The 17,553-nt window shown below is 51.0% G+C and overlaps 1 long non-coding RNA gene across 1 annotated transcript; it reads right to left on the bottom strand.

Moving 5' to 3' along the window:
• Nucleotides 1-213: 213 nt before the first annotated feature.
• LOC138920952 (uncharacterized) lies at nt 214-12,778 on the bottom strand. The gene is made up of 3 exons (XR_011433036.1): nt 12,678-12,778; nt 6,619-10,099; nt 214-2,521 (listed from the first exon to the last, which is right to left on the bottom strand). It is a non-coding gene; the product is annotated as an uncharacterized lncRNA (long non-coding RNA).
• Between the last annotated feature and the right edge of the window lie 4,775 nt (nt 12,779-17,553).

Genomic DNA, 17,553 nt, shown 5'->3' with positions numbered 1-17,553 from the left:
TGAGCAGTTACTTGGGGCCCAGATGGAGGTGGGGTTGATGCGAAAGGACACAAGGGAACTTTTTTGAGAGAATGGAAACGTTTTACATCTTGATTGTGGTGGTGGTTACACAAGTAATCAGACGTGGGTCACAACTCACCAAACGTTACACTTAGGATAGATGCATTTATTGTATGCGTGTTATAAATGATATAACAATACCTCAGTAAATTGTACTTCAGTCAAGTTCATTTTATTGAAGATTTTTTTTTTATTTTTCCTTTTTCTCCCAAAGCCCCCCGGTACATAGTTGTGTATTTTTAGTTCTGGGTCCTTCTAGCTGTGGCATGTGGGACGCTGCCTCAACGTGGCCTGATGAGCTGTGCCATGTCCGTGCCAGGATTCAAACCAGTGAAACCCTGGGCCGCCAATGCAGAGCACGTGAACTTAACCATTCAGCCACGGGGCCGGCCCCCAGTAAAGTTCATTTTAAAAAGGCAGTTTGAAAAATCTTAAATTGAGCTTCTAGAGATGAAATATATAAAATTTAAATAGAAAATACAATAGCTGAAAAGAGGATTAGTGAATCAGATTACTGAATAAATACTGAGATTGTAGCACAGAAAGACAAAGATGGAAATTATGAAAGGGAGGTTCAGAGATGTGAAGGATAACGTGAAAAAGTCTAAAAGAAATTGATTCAGGGCCTGGCCCAGTGGCACAGCGGTTAAGTGCGCACGTTCTGATTCTCGGTGGCCTGGGGTTCACCAGTTCAGATCCCGGGTGCGGACATGGCACTGCTTGGCAAAAGCCATGCTGTGGCAGGCGTCCCACGTATAAAGTAGAGGAAGATGGGCATGGATGTGAGCTCAGGGCCAGTCTTCCTCGGCAAAAAGAGGAGGATTGGCAGTAGTTAGCTCAGGGCTAATCTTCCTCAAAAAAAACAAAAAAGAAAGAAATTGATTCAGAATTCTAGAAAGGGTCAATGGGAGAATAAAGGAGAAACATTTTTCAAAGGGATAAACGCTGAGAATTTTCCAGAATTAATGAGCGATGGATTCTCAAATTCAGAAACCCAAGCAGAAAAAATAAAAAGAAGTATCTATCTTGACAATTATGTTGAAAGTTCAGAATATCAAGGATAAAGAGAAGACCCTAAAAGCAGCTAGAAAAGTCAGAACACCTACAAAGGAGCAACAGTTAGTCTGATGGCTGACTTTCCTCGGAGACAGCGGAAGCCAGAGGCGGGAGAACGATACCGTCCACGTGCTGAGAAAATCGCTAATGACCAAACTGGAGACTCAGCAAAACCACCTTTCAGGAGTGAGGGGGAGTTTAAGGCAGTTTCAGAGCAAGAAAACCTGACACTTGCGTTCCAAATGAGACACATTAGAGGAAATCATAAAGGATGTGCTTTGAAAAGAAAGATGATCTTAGAAAGAAAGTCTGAGACACAGATGAAATGGTGAGTAATGAACACGCCAAACACGTGGCTGAGTCCACTTAAACACCAAATCTGTAATTAGTGGTAGTGATGTCTTTTTTGAGGGCTTGAAAGAGTGAAAATACCAGGCAACGGGAGCACGTTAAGTCAAGAAGGGGTAATCAGACTTAAAATTTCCTGAGGCTGCGGCATTATTTTGGAGGAGAGTAAATGTGGTTATTTATAGACATAATGCTTGGGGACAGAGAGGTCTGCAAACTATGGCCCTCGGGCCAAATTAGGCCCAGTGTCTGTTTTTATAAATAAAGTTTTATTGGAACACAGCCACACCCATTTTTTTATGTATTATCGTCTCTGGCGGGTTTCCTGCTGCCACAGCAGAGGTGAGCAATCGCTACAGAGACAGTATAGCTGGCCAAGCCTAAAGTAGTTACTACTGGGCGCTTTGTAGAAAATGTTTGCCAAAAAAACAGAAGGGGAAAATAGACTGAGGAGAAAACTCAATCCAAGAGAAAAGAAAAAAGGAGAAAAATAGAAAGATACAAAATTGAGATAAGAGAACATACAAAGTAGGATGGCGGAAGTAAATGCAAACGCTTCTAGCCACTGCCCAATGCTCCACTTCCATCTCAGCTCGCAAGGTCTCCAAGCCTCACCTCTCTTCCCTCCCCACCGTGCTCCCGTGAGGCGCCTGTCCCCGTGACCCACCGTCCCAGCTCCGGTCAAGGGTACCAACGACCTCCACGTTGCTAAGCCCAGTCGTCCAGAGCTTTCCAACCGGGGTCCCCTGAGAAAGACGCCCAGATGTGCGTTCTCTCCGCTCTTGGGGGCATTGGGTGGGGCCTGGGGTGGCCAGAGGTAAGTTGGTCACCTTCATCCTTGAGCAGCCTGGTGTGTTTCCCTGGGGAACACATCAATATAGGTGTTTTCTACTCGTGCCATCATCTGGAAAAGGTTGGGAGGCCCGGTTAGGGTCGACCTTCAGTCCTTTTCTTAGGCTTCTCACAGCATTTCACACAGCGGGTCAGGCCCCTTCTTGAGACGCTGTCTCTTCCTGGATGTCCCCATTCTTTCCCGGTTCTTCTCCTCCCTCCCTGGCTGAACAAAAGAGAGAAAATAGACTGAAAAAAGTGAACAGAATTTCAGAGACCTGTAGGGTTTAATAAGAGGTCTAACATTCAGTTGTTGGAATCTCAGAAAGAGAGGGGGAAGATGGTGGAGCTGAAAAAGTACTCAAGAAATAATGGAAAAATTTCCCCAATTTGGCAAAAGACACAAACCTACAGATTTAAGAGTTCTGTGGACCCCAAACAGGATAAAAAAAATCTATGCCAGGACACATCATAGCCAAACTTCTCAAAAATGAAGGCGAAAATAATTTTGAAAATAGTGAGAGAAAAATGACATCTTCCCCATGAAGAAAACAATTAGAGTGAAAGCAGAGTTGTCATCTGAAGCTGTGGAAGCCATGTGGCACATTCTCCTGAAAGAAAAGAACTGTGAACCAGAATTCTATATTTAGCAAAAATATCTTTCAGGAATGAGGAAGAAATAAAGACACTCTCAGATGAGGGAAAACTAAGAGAATTGGTCACCAGCAGACCTATCCTAAAGACCTTATCTAAACAGAAAAGAAATGATAAAAGAAGGAATTTTGGAATGTTAGGAAAGAAGAAAAAACAATAGGAAGAGCAAAATTATGGTAAGTACAATAGATTTTCTTTCTCTTCTTGAATTTCCTAAATTGTTTTTGATGGTTAATGGTTGATAACCAGGGATATCAAAAATTATAAAACTGTCTGATGTGATTTGCAATGTATGTAGATAAAGTATTTAGGACTTATATTATAAATTGGGAGGATAAAATGATGTAAAAGGAAGTTAGAGTTCTATAGTTCACTTGAACTGGTAAAATGATGATATGAGTAGATTGTGATAAGTTATGTAATACCTGCAGCAGCCATTGAAAAAAGTCATACAAGGAGATACACTCAAAAACACTATAGAGAAACCAAAATGGAATTCTAAAAAATGTTCAAGGAACCCACATGAAGATAGGAAAAAGAAAACAGAAAAACAAAATGAAATGGCAGACCTAAGCCCTAACAGATCAATAATTACATTAAACGTAAATGGTCTATATAAACCAGTTAAAAGACAGAGATTGTCAGAGTGGTTAAAAAAAATATGACCTAGCTATATGCTGTCTACAAGCAACTCACTTCAAATATAATGATACAAGTAAGTTGAAAATAAAAGTATGGAGAAATATACCATGCCAACATTAATCAAAAGAAAGCAGGAATGCCTATGTTAACGTCAGATGACGTTGACTTCAAAGCAAAGAAATCACCAGAGACAGAGAGGGGCATTACATAATGGATAAAAGAGCCAATTCACTAAGAAGACTTAGAAATCATAAATGTGTATGCACCAAACAACAGAGCTACAAAATATATGTAGCAAAAACTGATAGAACTGAAAAGAGAAATAGACACATCTACAATTATAGCTGGAGATTTTAACACTTTTTGAACAATTGATAGACTAGTGAGAGAAATCAGCAAAGTTATAGAGGAACTCAACACCATCAACCAAAAAGATCTAATTAACATTTATAGAACACCCTACCCCATAGCAGCAGAATGCACATTCTTTTCAAGGACCTACGGACATATACCAAGATAGACCAATCCTGGGTCATAAAACAAATCTCAAAAAATTTAAAAGAATTGAAATCATACAGAGTGTGCTCCCTGATCACAATGGAATTAAAACGAAAATCAACAGAAAGATAACAGGGAAATCTCCAAACACTTGGAAACTAAACAACACACTTGTAATTGATACATGGGGCAAAGAGGAAGTCTCAAGGGAAATAAAAAAAAAATGCATTGGGCTGAATGAAAATGAAAATACATCATATCAAAATTTATGGGGCACAGTGACAGCAGTGTTGTGGGGAAATCTAGAACACTATGCTTACATTAGAAAAGAGGAGAAGTCTCAAATCAATACTCTAAGCACCAACTTTAAGAAATTAGAGAAAGAAGAGCAAAAGAAACTCAAAGCAAGCAGAAGGAAGAAAACGATGAAGAGCAGAAATCAATACAATTGAAAATGGAAGAATAGAGAAAATGAAACAAAAAATGAAATGAAAAAAGCAAAAATGAAAACAAAGTCAATGAAACAAAATCAACGAAACAAAAAGCTAGTTCTTTGAAAAGATCTCTAAAGTTGACAAATGTCTAGTAAGACTGACAAAGAAAAAGGAGAGAAGTCATAAATTATCCATATCAGGAATGAAACCAGAGATATTGCCATAGACCCTGCAGACATCAAAATAATAATAAAGGAATATTACAAACACCTCTACACACATAAGTTTGACAACTTAGATGAAATGGACCACTTTCTTGAAAAAACACAACCAACCAAAATTCACCCAATATAAAACAGGTAATTTGAAATAGCTCTTTGACTTTTAAAGAAATTGAATTCATGACTTAAAAATTCCTGAAAAAGAAATCTCCCGGCCCAAATGCTTTCACTGGAGGATCCTACCAAATGTTCAAAGAATTCTCCAGTTCTACAGAATCCCTTCCATAAACCAGAAGAGAAGTTGTTTCCCAATTCATTTTATGAAGCTGGCATCACCCTGATATAAAAATATACGAAACTAAAGCGGACTGAACCCCAAGAATTGGACAAATCTACTATTAAAGTGGGAGATTTTAACATGTCTCACAAACTGATAAAGCAGACAAATGTTAGTCAGTGGAAGATTTGACCAGCACAAATGACAAGCTGCCGCAGTCAACATAAACGTGCATCAGTCGTGTATCCAGCATACATTCTTCTCAAGCCCAGGGAACAGAGATGGAAGCTGGCGTGTGGATACTGTCTGTAAAGCAAGTCTCAACAAAATCGAAATAAATTGTATCACCCCGACCACATCCTCTGACTCTAATGCAATTAACTTAGAACTCAGTAAGGATAACAGGAAAAACCCATTGGTTTGGAAACTTAAAAACCGTCTTTTAAATAACTCACCAGTCAAAGGGATATTGCGGTGGAAATGATGAACTGAATGATAATAGAAAGACAACACGTGAAAACTCTTGGACTCAGCTAAAATGGTTCTTAGAACAAAACGCATAGTCTTCAATGTTTACGGTAGAAAATAAGAAAGGTAGAAAATGAGAGAATGAAGCACCCAACTAGAGAAGTTGGAAGAGTAACAAGATTAACCCAAAGAAAGGAAAGATAATATAAAAGTGGGAGTTGGTGAAAAAAATAGGATTTTAAAAAAGTCAAATTTGGTTCTTGGGAAAGATGAACTAAATTGTTAAACTTTGGACAAGATTCACGGGGGAAAAAGAGAAAGGCAGAAATAACGGGATTTAATGAGACAAGACAGTATGAGTATGAAGATGTACAACAGGAAACAAAAGGAAGCCAGCTGGGTGCCTGAAGCGGACGGGTACCATTTTGGATCAACTGGCCTTCAAAGACCGGGGTCAAGCACGATCTTTTTGGGGAGCCAACTTTGTGTCTCTGGGAGCTTCATGCTCATACTTGCCAACAGGCAGCAGCTCAGAGAGGGGCCCGCTTCCCCTCCCAAGGAAGCCCCCAGGAGCGTGGTCCCTTCCTCCCACACCTCCTCCTGTCTCGCTCTCCTCCTACCAGAGGTAGAACTGTCATGTCACCACGCGGCTGCACCGTGCTGATTTCCCAAGGAGCGACACCATTTTACATCCGCACGAGCAATGTCTGAGGGCTCCAATTCCCCCATATCCTACCAGCACTTGTCATTATCTGCTTTTTTTGTGTGTGTGAGGAAGCTTAGCCCTGAATTAACATCTGCTGCCAATCCTCCTCTTTTTTTGCTGAGGAAGACTGGCCCTGAGCTCACATCCATGCCCATCTTCCTCTACTTTATTTGTGGGATGCCTACCACAGCATGGCTTGATAAGTGGTGCCATGTCTGCACCTGGGATCTGAACCCTAGGCTGCGGAAGCAGAGCCTGCGAACTTAACCACTGTGCCACCCGGCCGGCCCCTCGTTACCTACTCTTTGATAGTAGCCATCCTAATGGGCATGAAGTGGTACCTCATTGTGGTTTGGGTTTGCATTTCCCTGATGACTAACAATGTCAGGCATCTTTCCGTGTGCTTATTGACCGTTCATGTACCTTCTTTGGAGAAATGTCTGTTCAAAACCTCTGTCCATTTTGTAATTGGGTTGTCGTTTTAATGTTGAGTTGTAAGAGTTATTCACATATTCTGAATATTAGGCCCTTATCGGATATATGATTTGCAAATATTTTCTCCCATTCTGTGGGTTGTCTTTTCACTTTCTTCCTCTTGTCCCTGGAAGCACAGAAGTTTTAATTTTGATGAAGTCCAGTTTATCTATTTTTGTTTAGTTGCTAAAATTAACTTTAAATAAAACGCAAATATATGCCAACAAACGTGAAAACTTAGATGAAATGGACAAATTTCCGGTAAAGTATAGCTTATCCGTACAACCAGTGGTGGACTGGTAAACGCTTAACAATTGACTTTCCAAACACAACGCGCGCACAAGCAGAACGCCCTTGTTTGTAGCGTTTACCAGTTTCCATCGTGTAAGTTTTCCCGCCACGGCCGGTTTCAAGCTACCAGCGTGACATCACTGAATGTGGAGGCGGGAAGAGATGCTCACCATGCGCTCTGCAGGGCGGGCGGCCAGCACAGGAAATGGAAACCTGCCATGTCCTCCTGCCAGTGAGGCCCCACCGGCCATCCTCCACCCTGCGAGAGCTGCTGATGCTGCAGCTAGTGAGGGATGACATCAGCAGAGTGCCACCAGAGAGCGGCAGCCGCGGAGCTCATACTTGCTCCTGGCCTGGCTGTCTTTCTGGGACCATTACTGAGCCATGGTTCTGCCTGAGCCTTTAAACCTAACCAGGCATGTGTAGACTCATGCATCACAGAATGTCAGTGACCAGTTTCTTGCAACTGAGGTTCAGAGAGGGCCAGCAACATGCCCAAGGTCACACAGCAGGACGTGGCAGAGTTCAGCTGGAATCCAAGCCTCTGGACTCCTGTCTCAGCTTTGGGGCTGTGCAAACTTGAGTTTGGCCCATGAACCCTCTTGAGCTGAGCCCCTGGGGCCCTCGTGCAGCCCTCCACTGGCCTGAGGATCCACTGGCTGAGCGCATGCCCAAGGCCAGGTCTGGCTCTGCCTGCCCCATTGCTCCTCCTCGGGGAGCTCAGGGAGCTCCACAGCCAGGGCTGCAGCTGCGGGGGTGAGGGCGGCAAGGCCAGCTGTGAGCCGGGGGAGAGCCCAGCCCCTGCAGGACCAGGTCAGTGGGGTGAGGTTGACGGGATGCGCTGGGCACGCCCAGAGGAGGTGAGCGTGCCCTGGGGCTCTCCAGAGGCCGCGGGTTCAGCGGAGAAATAAAGTGTGGGCTCCGGAAGCAGACAGAGCTGGGCTGGCACCCCAGCTCCCCTCGTGGGTGCTGCCTGAGCTGGGACAAGGTACCTCCACATCTTTGGACCTCCGTTTCCTCTCTTAAAGGCTCCTGCTCTCGGGACGGCCGTGAGACCCGCAGGAGGGAACGTGCAAGCGCTCTGCTCTGGGCCAGCACCTGGCAGGGGCTCAATAAGAACTAAGTCCCTCTCCTGCCCCAGCTGTCTCAGCAGGGCCGTGTCCCTGCTTCAGGGAGCCTGGTGGTGGCTAGGGCGGGGGTGGGATGGAGGGGTGCTGTGACCTTCCATGCCCCCTGACCCCCATCTTGACAAATTTCTACCACAGCTGGAACCCGGGTCGGCCTCCTCCCGGGATGCGTGGGGCGGGACAGAGAGCCAGGAGTGGGGGGTCCAGCCCCAGTGCAAATCCCTGAATACCCCAAAGGCAGAAGACCTTTCTGACATCCTGAGCTGTCTGCACCGGGACCGCTTGATGGGAAGAGCTGCTCCACCTGCCCCAGTGCCAGCGAGAGCCCTGGCCAGGGGACAGGGGGCCAGTGGCAGATCCAAGCCCTACTGCTGATGTGCTGTGTGACCTTGGGCAGGTCACTGCCCTTCTCTGGGTCTCATTGGTCCCTTCTGTAAAAGGCCCTGCCATGCCTCCTTCTGGGACTCAGTTTCCCCATCTGTCAAGCAGGGAGGCCAGCCCCTGGCTGGTTTTGCTCCTGGAGGGAGTTGGCCCAAGGCAGAGAGCGTGTAGAAGCTCTTTGCCAGAGTGAGCAAGTGTGCGGTTTTGTTTTTTTGTTTTTCTTTTTGAGGAAGATTGGCCCTGAGCTAACATCCGTGCCCATCTTCCTCTGCTTTGTATGTGGGACGCCTGCCACAGCATGGCTTAATAAGCAGTATGTAGGTCCACCCCGGGGATCTGAACCCATGATCCCCAGGCTGCATACAAACTTAACCGCTATGCCACCGGGCCGGCCCCAGTGTGCGGTTTAAGAGCGACCCTCACAGCGGTCTCCTGAGGGCTCCTCCATCACCTGGAGATTCCCCCAGGACAGGGGCTGTGCCTCTCCCATTAGATCGGAAGGTTTGCAGGCTGTGCCAGCCCCTTCAGACTGTTCCTTCTCCATCTTTCTCCACCACAGCCAGCACCCAGGAGGCCTGCGTAGTGGGTGGCTGCTGTGTGTGCGCCTGGCCCTTGGGGACCAGAGCTGGGAAAAAGGGGCGCACACGTGGACTCAGGGGAAGTGGAGCAGGAATCAAGTATTAAAACAAAGCAGTGGCTCGGAACGAAGCGCCCGCCCTTCTAGGCGGCTCTGGCACCGTGAGCTCCCAGGGCACACAGCCATGGTCGGGCTGGGTGATTCAGGCCTGCACCGCGGCTGGTTGGCTCTCAGACTCAGCCAGGCCCTGACTGGTCTCACTGTGGGTTACTGGCTGGGGGAGTCCCAGGGGCTGGGGGCACTGAGATGCTGTTGGGGGAAGGTGAGGGGCGAGGGAGCAGGAGGGGTGGACCCGGCCTAGTCTCCCTGAGTCAGAGCTGGACAGCTCCCTGAGGATCAGCTACCCAATGCTCTCCTGGTACTGCTGTAAAGACCAAGGTCACAGAGAGGATGCCCAAGGTCACCCAACCAGTCTGCCGGGTGTTAGGACTGGCACCCGGGGCTCCTGACTCCTGGCCCAGTGCACCTTCCCCTCTGCCTGGCTACTTCTTGGGGAGTTCCAGGTTGTGCTTTTAGGGAGCTTCCTCTCCCATCGGAGGGTGGAGGGAACTCCCCAGGCCCACGCCACTGTTAGCATGGAGCCCGGACCCCGGGGGCGAGTCTGGGGCCTGTCTGGGAAGACTTCCTGCCTCTTCTCTTTTCTTCTGGTGTCATTCATCCTCCGTCCTTCTTGGCATTCTTCTTTGGCTCTGCAGCCCGGCCCCTCCTACCAAGAGCAGGGGACAGGAGACTCTGCAAAATTTACCCCTGAGTAAAGGCACAGCGGATACAGAACTTGGCGAGGAGTGAGGGCAGAGGCCAGGGGAACCTAGTTGTGAGCACAGAATCTGGAATCTCCTCGAAGGCTCCACTTAATGTCTGCGGCTGTGAATTTTGAGTCCCTTGTACTACACGTGGCTGGTGGCTTGTCTTTTTCATGTTGATCTGCAGGCGTTCCTTATACATTCTGGAGGTGAGTCCTTTGTCATGTCGATGAAAATAATCCATAACCAATCTATAAATGAAAATTTGGGAGAGTTTATTCTGAGCTAAAATCTGAGGACCATGGCCCGGGGCCTTTCTTCTCAAAGGAAGAAAGGGCACCGAAGAAGTGGGGTGCACAGAGTGGTTCTATACCCCCAAACAGGATGTTTCACATATGATTCAAATGTCCCTTTTACAATAGTCGCGAGACTGCTCTGTTGGCACAGCAATTGAAGGACACAGCAGGTAGGCCTGCTGTCTCAGTGAACACAGCAGGGTGGCAGGTCTGCTGTCTCGAGCTGGGTGGTCACAGGTGAGCTGGGTGGTCAAAGGTGAGTGCAGCGATCAGTTCCTAGCCTAAGGAAAGATGCTTATCCCTAAGGAAATGCCAATGTGGGGGGAAGTTGTACCTTTATCTTAAGGCCATTTGTTCTTGCCATAGTAAATGTTTTAAAGCAGATATGCAATGCGTGCTCAATGGCCACAGTCAGGCCCTTTTGGAAAAAACAAAGTCGGACCGAATTAGGTTTATACCAAATGGCTTCCTCATATACTCCAATATATCCTATTGCTTGCCATTTTTATTTGTCAGTCAGATACACCGATTATGAGGATCTTCTGCTCTACCTGGAAATTTAACTCATCTAGTCGTCAGCCCATTCCAGGAGCATCAGTAACGAATGGGCCAGGCTCTGTCTGTGCTGGGTGCTGGGTACCCACGTGCATACGATGTGGCCCCTGCCCTCAGAGGTGCTCACCTCTTGGGGAGGAGACAGACATTTAGAATAAGAAAGAAAGAAAGGCGATTGTTGAGGGACCAAGCTCTCACCAAGCTAACATGAGTTTCTTTACAGAAGTTTTATCCAGGAGGATCTCTTCTGAACCCAGGTAGGGTGAAAAGAATGGTTTCCCATGTTTGTTTTCTGGGCTGGGTCTTTAAATCCTTTGCAGTGAGCATTGCTTCTAGAAGCTTCCCATTGACTGAATGTGTGCTCACCTGCTGACCTCTCTCCCCTGGTTTCTGCCCTGGTTTTGGGTGTTACAGCTGTACCCACTAAGGTAGAGTTGAATTCTCAGCCTGGAACCCGGTCCTTGACGCTCAGTGGAGGTCAGTCATGCAGCAAAGGAGGCAGTGAGCCTTTGCGGGGGAGAAAGGGTGGGGTCAGGCCTGGTGCATGCTCTGCAAATGGCGTCCAGTTTAGAACTCCACACCTGTCCTGGGGTCAGCGTGTACTGTGGCAGGCAAAGCCAGACTCCGCCACCCACCCCTTGAGCTGCAAAGCCTGAAGGGGACTCGGGAGGCTGTGAGCAGGACAGAGAAGAGAGGCCAACACTCAGAGCGAAAGGGCCAGGTGGACGCCAGGTTGGATGGGCGTGGCATGGAAGCGGGGCCCGGGCCTCAGAGAAGTCCACGGCTGGTTCGTGCACGGAGGGTGGGGCCTCGGCAGGCGGGGGCCCAGCATGTTGGGAGTGGAACAGTCAGCAGAGAAGGGCGAGGCAGACGGTGCTGGACAGGCAGCGAGAAGCCTGGGCTCTAGCTCTGGGCCGTTCCTGGCTTGCCACATACCAACCAACCCCCCTCAGGGAACTCAGTTCTCTGACCTCGGAAGTGGCCCCCACCAGCTCTGGCGTTCTCTGAAGCTTGCCCAGGCAGGGAGCAGGTTCCAAGGATGGGGCCAGCGTTGGGAAGCCCAGAGGAATGACGGAGAAGCAAGAGGCATGTTTGACCCAAGGATTGGAAACCCCATCCTGGCACATGAGGCTCTTCCATCCTCGTCCGTGGCTCCAGTGTCACCTCCTACAGGAAGGCCCCTGACCTCAGGCTAGACCAGGAGCCCATGGAATTTGGGGCCTCTCTTTACGCTTGTTCATAACGAGCTGCGTTACAATGTCTGCATCTGCCTGAGACTCCTCCGGCTCCCAAATTGGGAGCTCCATGAGGGTGCAGACTCCGTCCTGGCCCAGCGCCTGGCGGCCTGCAGACCGGGGCCGGGGGCAGCAATGTGGAGATGCAGGGTACACCCATGAGCAGCCTCGGGCTGCACCGGCCCCTGAGATCTCAATCCCCACCCTCTGCCTTCCTGGGTCAGGAGGCGGGAACAGGGGCACCAGGCAGACCACCATAGCCATGCCTCCATGGCCCCTCCCCGCCTGGACCCGTGGGTGGTGTCTCCCGAAGGCCTGGGAATCCTGGGATTAACCCAAGTGGCGTCACAGGAGGGTGGAATCAAGGACCCTGGGCCCCAGAGGGCACATGGGCAGGTGAGGTTCAGAAGAAGGAAGCCCATGGGCTCTCAGAGACCATCGAACTGTCCCCTGCCTCCTGACATATGCAGACAGGAAATCCCAGGGGGGGCTCTGACTTGTCTGGGGTCTCCCAGCCAGGGAGAGTCCCCCTCTTCCCAGCCCGGTGTGTCCTGGGGTTCAGGGTGTGTGTGCAGAGGAGAGGGGGTGTAGGGCTGGGTGGCTCACGCTGTGGACCAGGACAGGGATGGGCAGCCTGGGGAGCCCAGGTAATGGCCGGAGCTCGGGCTTAGGGTCCCGACCGTCCTGAATGGCTGGTGTGACCTGGGTGGCATTGGTGTCTCTGTGAGTCTTGCTTCGCTCACCTGGACCTGCCTTGCTGGGGAGCAAGAGCCCACGGGGAGCCCTGGTGAGTGCTCAGAGCAGATGCTCGGCATGTGTCCTCTCTCCCTTCCTCCAGCGGACTGAGCACTTTGAGGGGAGCCTGAGGACACACTTTGTGATGTCAGCAAAAGTTAGGGGTGTGGGAACTGCCACCCTGCCTCTTGTCAGCTCTCCATGGGAGGCCAGGTTGGAGGGCAGGGAGTAGGGACGTGGAGATGACACCAACGGGGGCCTGGTTCCCAGGAGAGAGGACGAGTTCAGGGTGCCCAGAGCTGACATTCCTGGGAAAGACAGCGGCAGGTGGGCAGGCAAGAAGGATGTGGCAGGGGGTGTAACCAGCTTTCAGGGTGTTGGCCCCAGCCCATCTGGTAAGACCTGGAGCCTCCTTGCCAAGACTTAATGAGATTTACTTTGTTTTGTTTGGAGCCAGGAAGGGTGCCAGTAGAGCTGGCTTCCAGCCTCGGCTCTGCGGCTGGTGGCTGTGTGACCCAGAGCCAGTCACTGGCCCTCTCTGGGTCCCTGTCTCCCTGTCCATGACCTCCCGCCTGAACCCTAGCAGTGGTGGATCCAGTTTAATTGGCTGAGTCACCTGATGGCTCCCAGCCTCAATTTCTTCATTTGTGTAGTAGGGATAAGCACAGGCGGGCTGTGTCCCCAGCACACAGGCCAGGAGCAAAGTAGGTGAGCAGTTCGTATCCAAGTGAGGGAGCAGGAGGCTTGGGGAAGAGGAGAGCCGGGGGAAGCGGGAGCTTGAGAGGGGCCTTGTCGGCCTGGGCACTCGCGGCACTGCCGGGTCTCCTCTGCCTTGCCCACGGGCCTCTCTCCTGCTCCGTGTCTCTGTCCCTTCGTCCTGTTTCTGTCCCTCCCTCTGTCTTTTTGTTCGTCTCTCTCTGCCTCCGTCTCTCTCTGCACCTCGCTCTGTCTCTCGGTCTCTGTGTCTCTTCTTTTCTCACTCTCTCCCTCTGTTCTCCGTTTTGGGCTTTCTTTGTCTCTGTCTCTCTGTTTTCCAGTCTGCTGCTTTCCGTCTGTTTCTCCGCCCCCTTCTCCCCTTCTCTCCCCTCTGGTGGCCCCTCTGGCTTCCTCGAGCCGCAGGGCCAGGCCGGGGTGGGGAGAAAGCTGAAGCCCTGCTCCCAGGTGACGCTGGACCCCCCCAAGGCCGCCCAGCCAAGTGCCGGGGTCGGGGCGGTAGAGGCTGGACGGCCCAAGAGCTCTCTCAAGGGGCGGCTGGAACCTCTGCCTGGGGAGCTTGGGGGCTGCTGACTGGCTGTGGCATGGGTGGCTGAGAACTGTCGTACCACCGTGAGTCCAGATATTTTCATTTAAGCCAGCTCCCTGATCCTCCGTGGCCAAGGGTCTGGTCCTCCCATGCCTCTGAAATGTGCCAGAGTGACAAGGGGAATGGGAGGGCATCCTGGGGCAGGGCCCGTGGGGGCTGCTTAAAGGACACAACACTCCCTGGGAGCCAGAGCCATCTCGGAAGGCTTCCTGGAGGAGGCGGACTGTGAGGGACCAGGAGGGAGACTAACCTGCCCTGAGTGCCCACCAGGGGCCTGGCCTGTGCTGGATGCTTTATAAACATCACCTCAGTTTCTTCATCTGCAGAGTGGGGATGACCACCTGGGAGGGGTCAGGGGGGTGGATTGTAAAGCCCAGTTCCTGAACCAGGAGTGCACGTAAGTCCCAGTTTACAGATGAGGCCAAAGGAGCCCCAGAGGGTCAAGTGGCTGCCTGTGGTCACATAGCCAGTGAACGGTGGGCCAGGGCCGGACCTGCCTCCCGGACAATGCTCTGTCCACTGTTGGTCCAGCCTGCCCTTTGCGACCCCCTCCACCCTCAATGCCCCTCCTTTCTTCTCCAGGTGTGGGACAAAGAGAATGGGCTGTGTGGCCTTGGGTCAATGACTGGCCCTTTCTGGGTCTATTCTTGGTGACAAACCAGGCTGGTGGCTTTCTGAGAGGATCTGAGGAGCCCCAGGCTCCTGCAGGAGGGCTGCAGGGACTGCTGGAGGGGAGGGGCTGAGCAGGTGGGCTTTGAGTGCACCAACCCCTCCCCCGCTCCCCCCGCCTTGGCCCTGAACGTCTCCTCTTTTATCTGTTCGAAATCTGAACCCCTGGACTTCCAGGTTATCTCCAAAGTCTCACCTTTTCCTGACTTTCTGAGAGAACGTGTGCCCCCGTATCCCCACCCTGGCCATGGGGACCCTCTCTGAGATGGGCGTCTGTCCCCAGGCTAGTCCCCAGCCCTAGGACTCAGGCCAGGCCAAGGCCAGCAGGGACAGGATGGCCTGGGCCCATATCTCAGGAGGCCCCAAGGCTTGAAGGATGTCAGAGTGACAGAGCTGGGCGGCCAGGGCCCAAAGGACCTTAGTGACGTGAGGCAGCTGGGGACTGACTGTCTCCAGGGTCCTCCTGCCATCAGGTTTCTGCTCGGAGGGGCTGGCCGGGGCCAGCAGGCCAGACACAGGACAGGCTAGACATGGGATGGTCTCGCCCTTCCCAGGGCAGAAGTTGGTGCAGCAGGAGGGGCTGAGGCCAGCGGCACCCGCGGCCTGTATGCACCGACAGCACACGCCGTAGCGAGAGCTGCTCCGGCTTCCTCGGAGACGGTAGAACGGAGCAATTAAAACACAAGCTCCGCGTCCCAGGGACTGAGGTTGCAGGTCTGCTTCCACCCTCATTAGCAGGAGACCTTAAACGTGTTGCTTGAACTCCCTGAGACTAGTTTCCTCCTCTGCATAGCAGAGGCGACAGCGGAGCTCACCGCCGAGGTGTGATGCTCGAATGAAAGATGTTGCCTGCAAGGTGCCTGGCACAGAGCTGGTACTGGGAGCGCTCAAGAGACACTGGCTCCCGTCCCTTCCCTCCTCGTGTGCGTCCCCGGCCCTCAGCACACCCCCTTATTGCGGCTCTTACAGAATCCTCATTACAGCAAATTCACACGTCCACATTCCCATAACCCACCGTCTCCTGTAAGGCAGCCCGGGACCAGGTCTCGTTCGTTTTCTCATTGCCCGGGCCATGAAATGTTTGTGGAAGAAATGAATGATTTGGGGAAGGATGCTGTGTCCTTCTGTGCAACTGTTTCTCCACTGGGGGTCTTGGCAGATGATGTCTGGTCAGCAACACAGGTGGCGAGAACAGCAGTAGGACAGGCCAGATCTCGAAGGAGTGCCTCCATTGGACCGAGCTGCCCTCCTGGAGAGAAGGAAGAGCTTTCAAGGACCCGTGTTAGGCGGCCTGAGAATTCAAGTTTCTAACTCTGGGATCGATTCTCTGTCCTTTACCCCACGTTGCCTCTACCCGGCTGTGTGTTTTGAGGCAAGTCACTCCCCCTCTCTGGGCCTCTCTGTCTCTGTGTGTTCAATGAGGCACGTGGACCATATTTTCTGGAAGGGTTTTTGGGAATGGTTCCCCAGGGCTGAGTGAGCCCATCGAAGGTGCTGGACCCTGGCTGATTCTCCCAGTGGGACCTCAGCTGTAGCCAGGTTGGCTGACACTGGAAGCTCTCTGCTCTAGCAGCTGCAAGGAAGAGGCAACATCAGGGAGGGAAACCCCAAATTCTCCGCCACTCCCTGTATAATCAAAGGTTTGGATATAACAAAGAATGCTCACGGAAGAGTCTGAAGGATCCAAAGCACATTTTTCTATAGACACCCCACCCCAAAATATACCTGTGGATCAAGCCAGACACAACCGTAAGGATGTTGTGGCTCACTTAATTCAATATCCCATGTGTGCCCCATTTATTAAGCCCCACCCAGGGGCAGGGGTGGGCAATTTCCCTGAGTTGTCAGGGCCTGGAAGAGCTGGGCTTGTCTTCCTCAACTGGTCTGGTTTTACCTTGTGAGCACTATGATTCATGGAATTGATTGTATTTCTCTTTTTGCCTGGGCCACCAGGGAACTCACAGCTAAATCTGCCAACCAGACAGGGTGTCCATTCCTGTCTTTTTCTTTCTTTCCCCACTCTTTAACTTAATTCTCTCACTTAAAAAAAATCTTCCCAGGGCGTATTTTGTAGGCTGTCTCAGTTCTTTTTGTTAGGTTGTGGGATATCAATGTGCGAAAGCGGTGGAGGCGTGGAGTCTTTCTGCGGAGTGGGTGCTGGAGGAAGAGAACTGTGAGTAGGGAAGGGAAGGAGAGGGCGGGAAGGCTGGTGATGGACAGAGCTTCACAGAGACCCTCAGGTCAAGGAGCAAGTCCCCAGCAGGGGCAGTGGGAGGGCCTGGAGAAATATGATCAGGACTGGGGTGGGGCTAAGGGAAGGAGGGGTCATCAGGGGCCTGGTCTGGGGGGCCTTGAATGCCAGGCTAAGTTTCTATTTCTTGAGGATCAAGTAAACCTCAGGCACTTTACAAACGCATTTATGACTTCTCTGTTATTCCAGATCTTACGAATTAGGAGACTGAGGCTCAGAGCTGTTGAATCATTTGCTCAGGGCCCTGAAACCCAAGAATGGCCGAACCCAGATTGGAACCCAGACAGCAGGAGCCCAACGTCCAGGCTTTTTCTGCTCAGTCACCCTCCTTTGTCCTGGGGGCCGTGGGGAGCTGCAGAAGGCTTTCCGAGGAAGGACATTATCAGATGCTGCTGCCTGTGGCGTGGAATGCAGAGAGCTGGGGACCGGGCAACCAGGAGGCTGCTCAGGTGTCGGCTGGGAGGTGGCAGTGGCTGGGAGCAGGGTGGCAGTGGGGGTGAGGATGGGGGCCGACAAGACGGGATGAGGCGAGAGAGGGTTGGGAGGTACAGCTGACCGGTCGGGTGGGGTGACAGTTTTGGTGCTGGGGATGAGGGGGCGGAAGACCCAAGAGGCTGAGTGCCTCTGGCTTGGCGCCTGGGGTGGAGGCAGCGCCACTTAC

This window comes from Equus caballus, chromosome 2, assembly GCF_041296265.1.
Source record: "Equus caballus isolate H_3958 breed thoroughbred chromosome 2, TB-T2T, whole genome shotgun sequence".
Lineage (NCBI taxonomy): Eukaryota > Metazoa > Chordata > Mammalia > Perissodactyla > Equidae > Equus > Equus caballus.
Note: the sequence above shows the minus strand (reverse complement) of the source record. Positions and strands in the feature narration are given on the sequence as shown.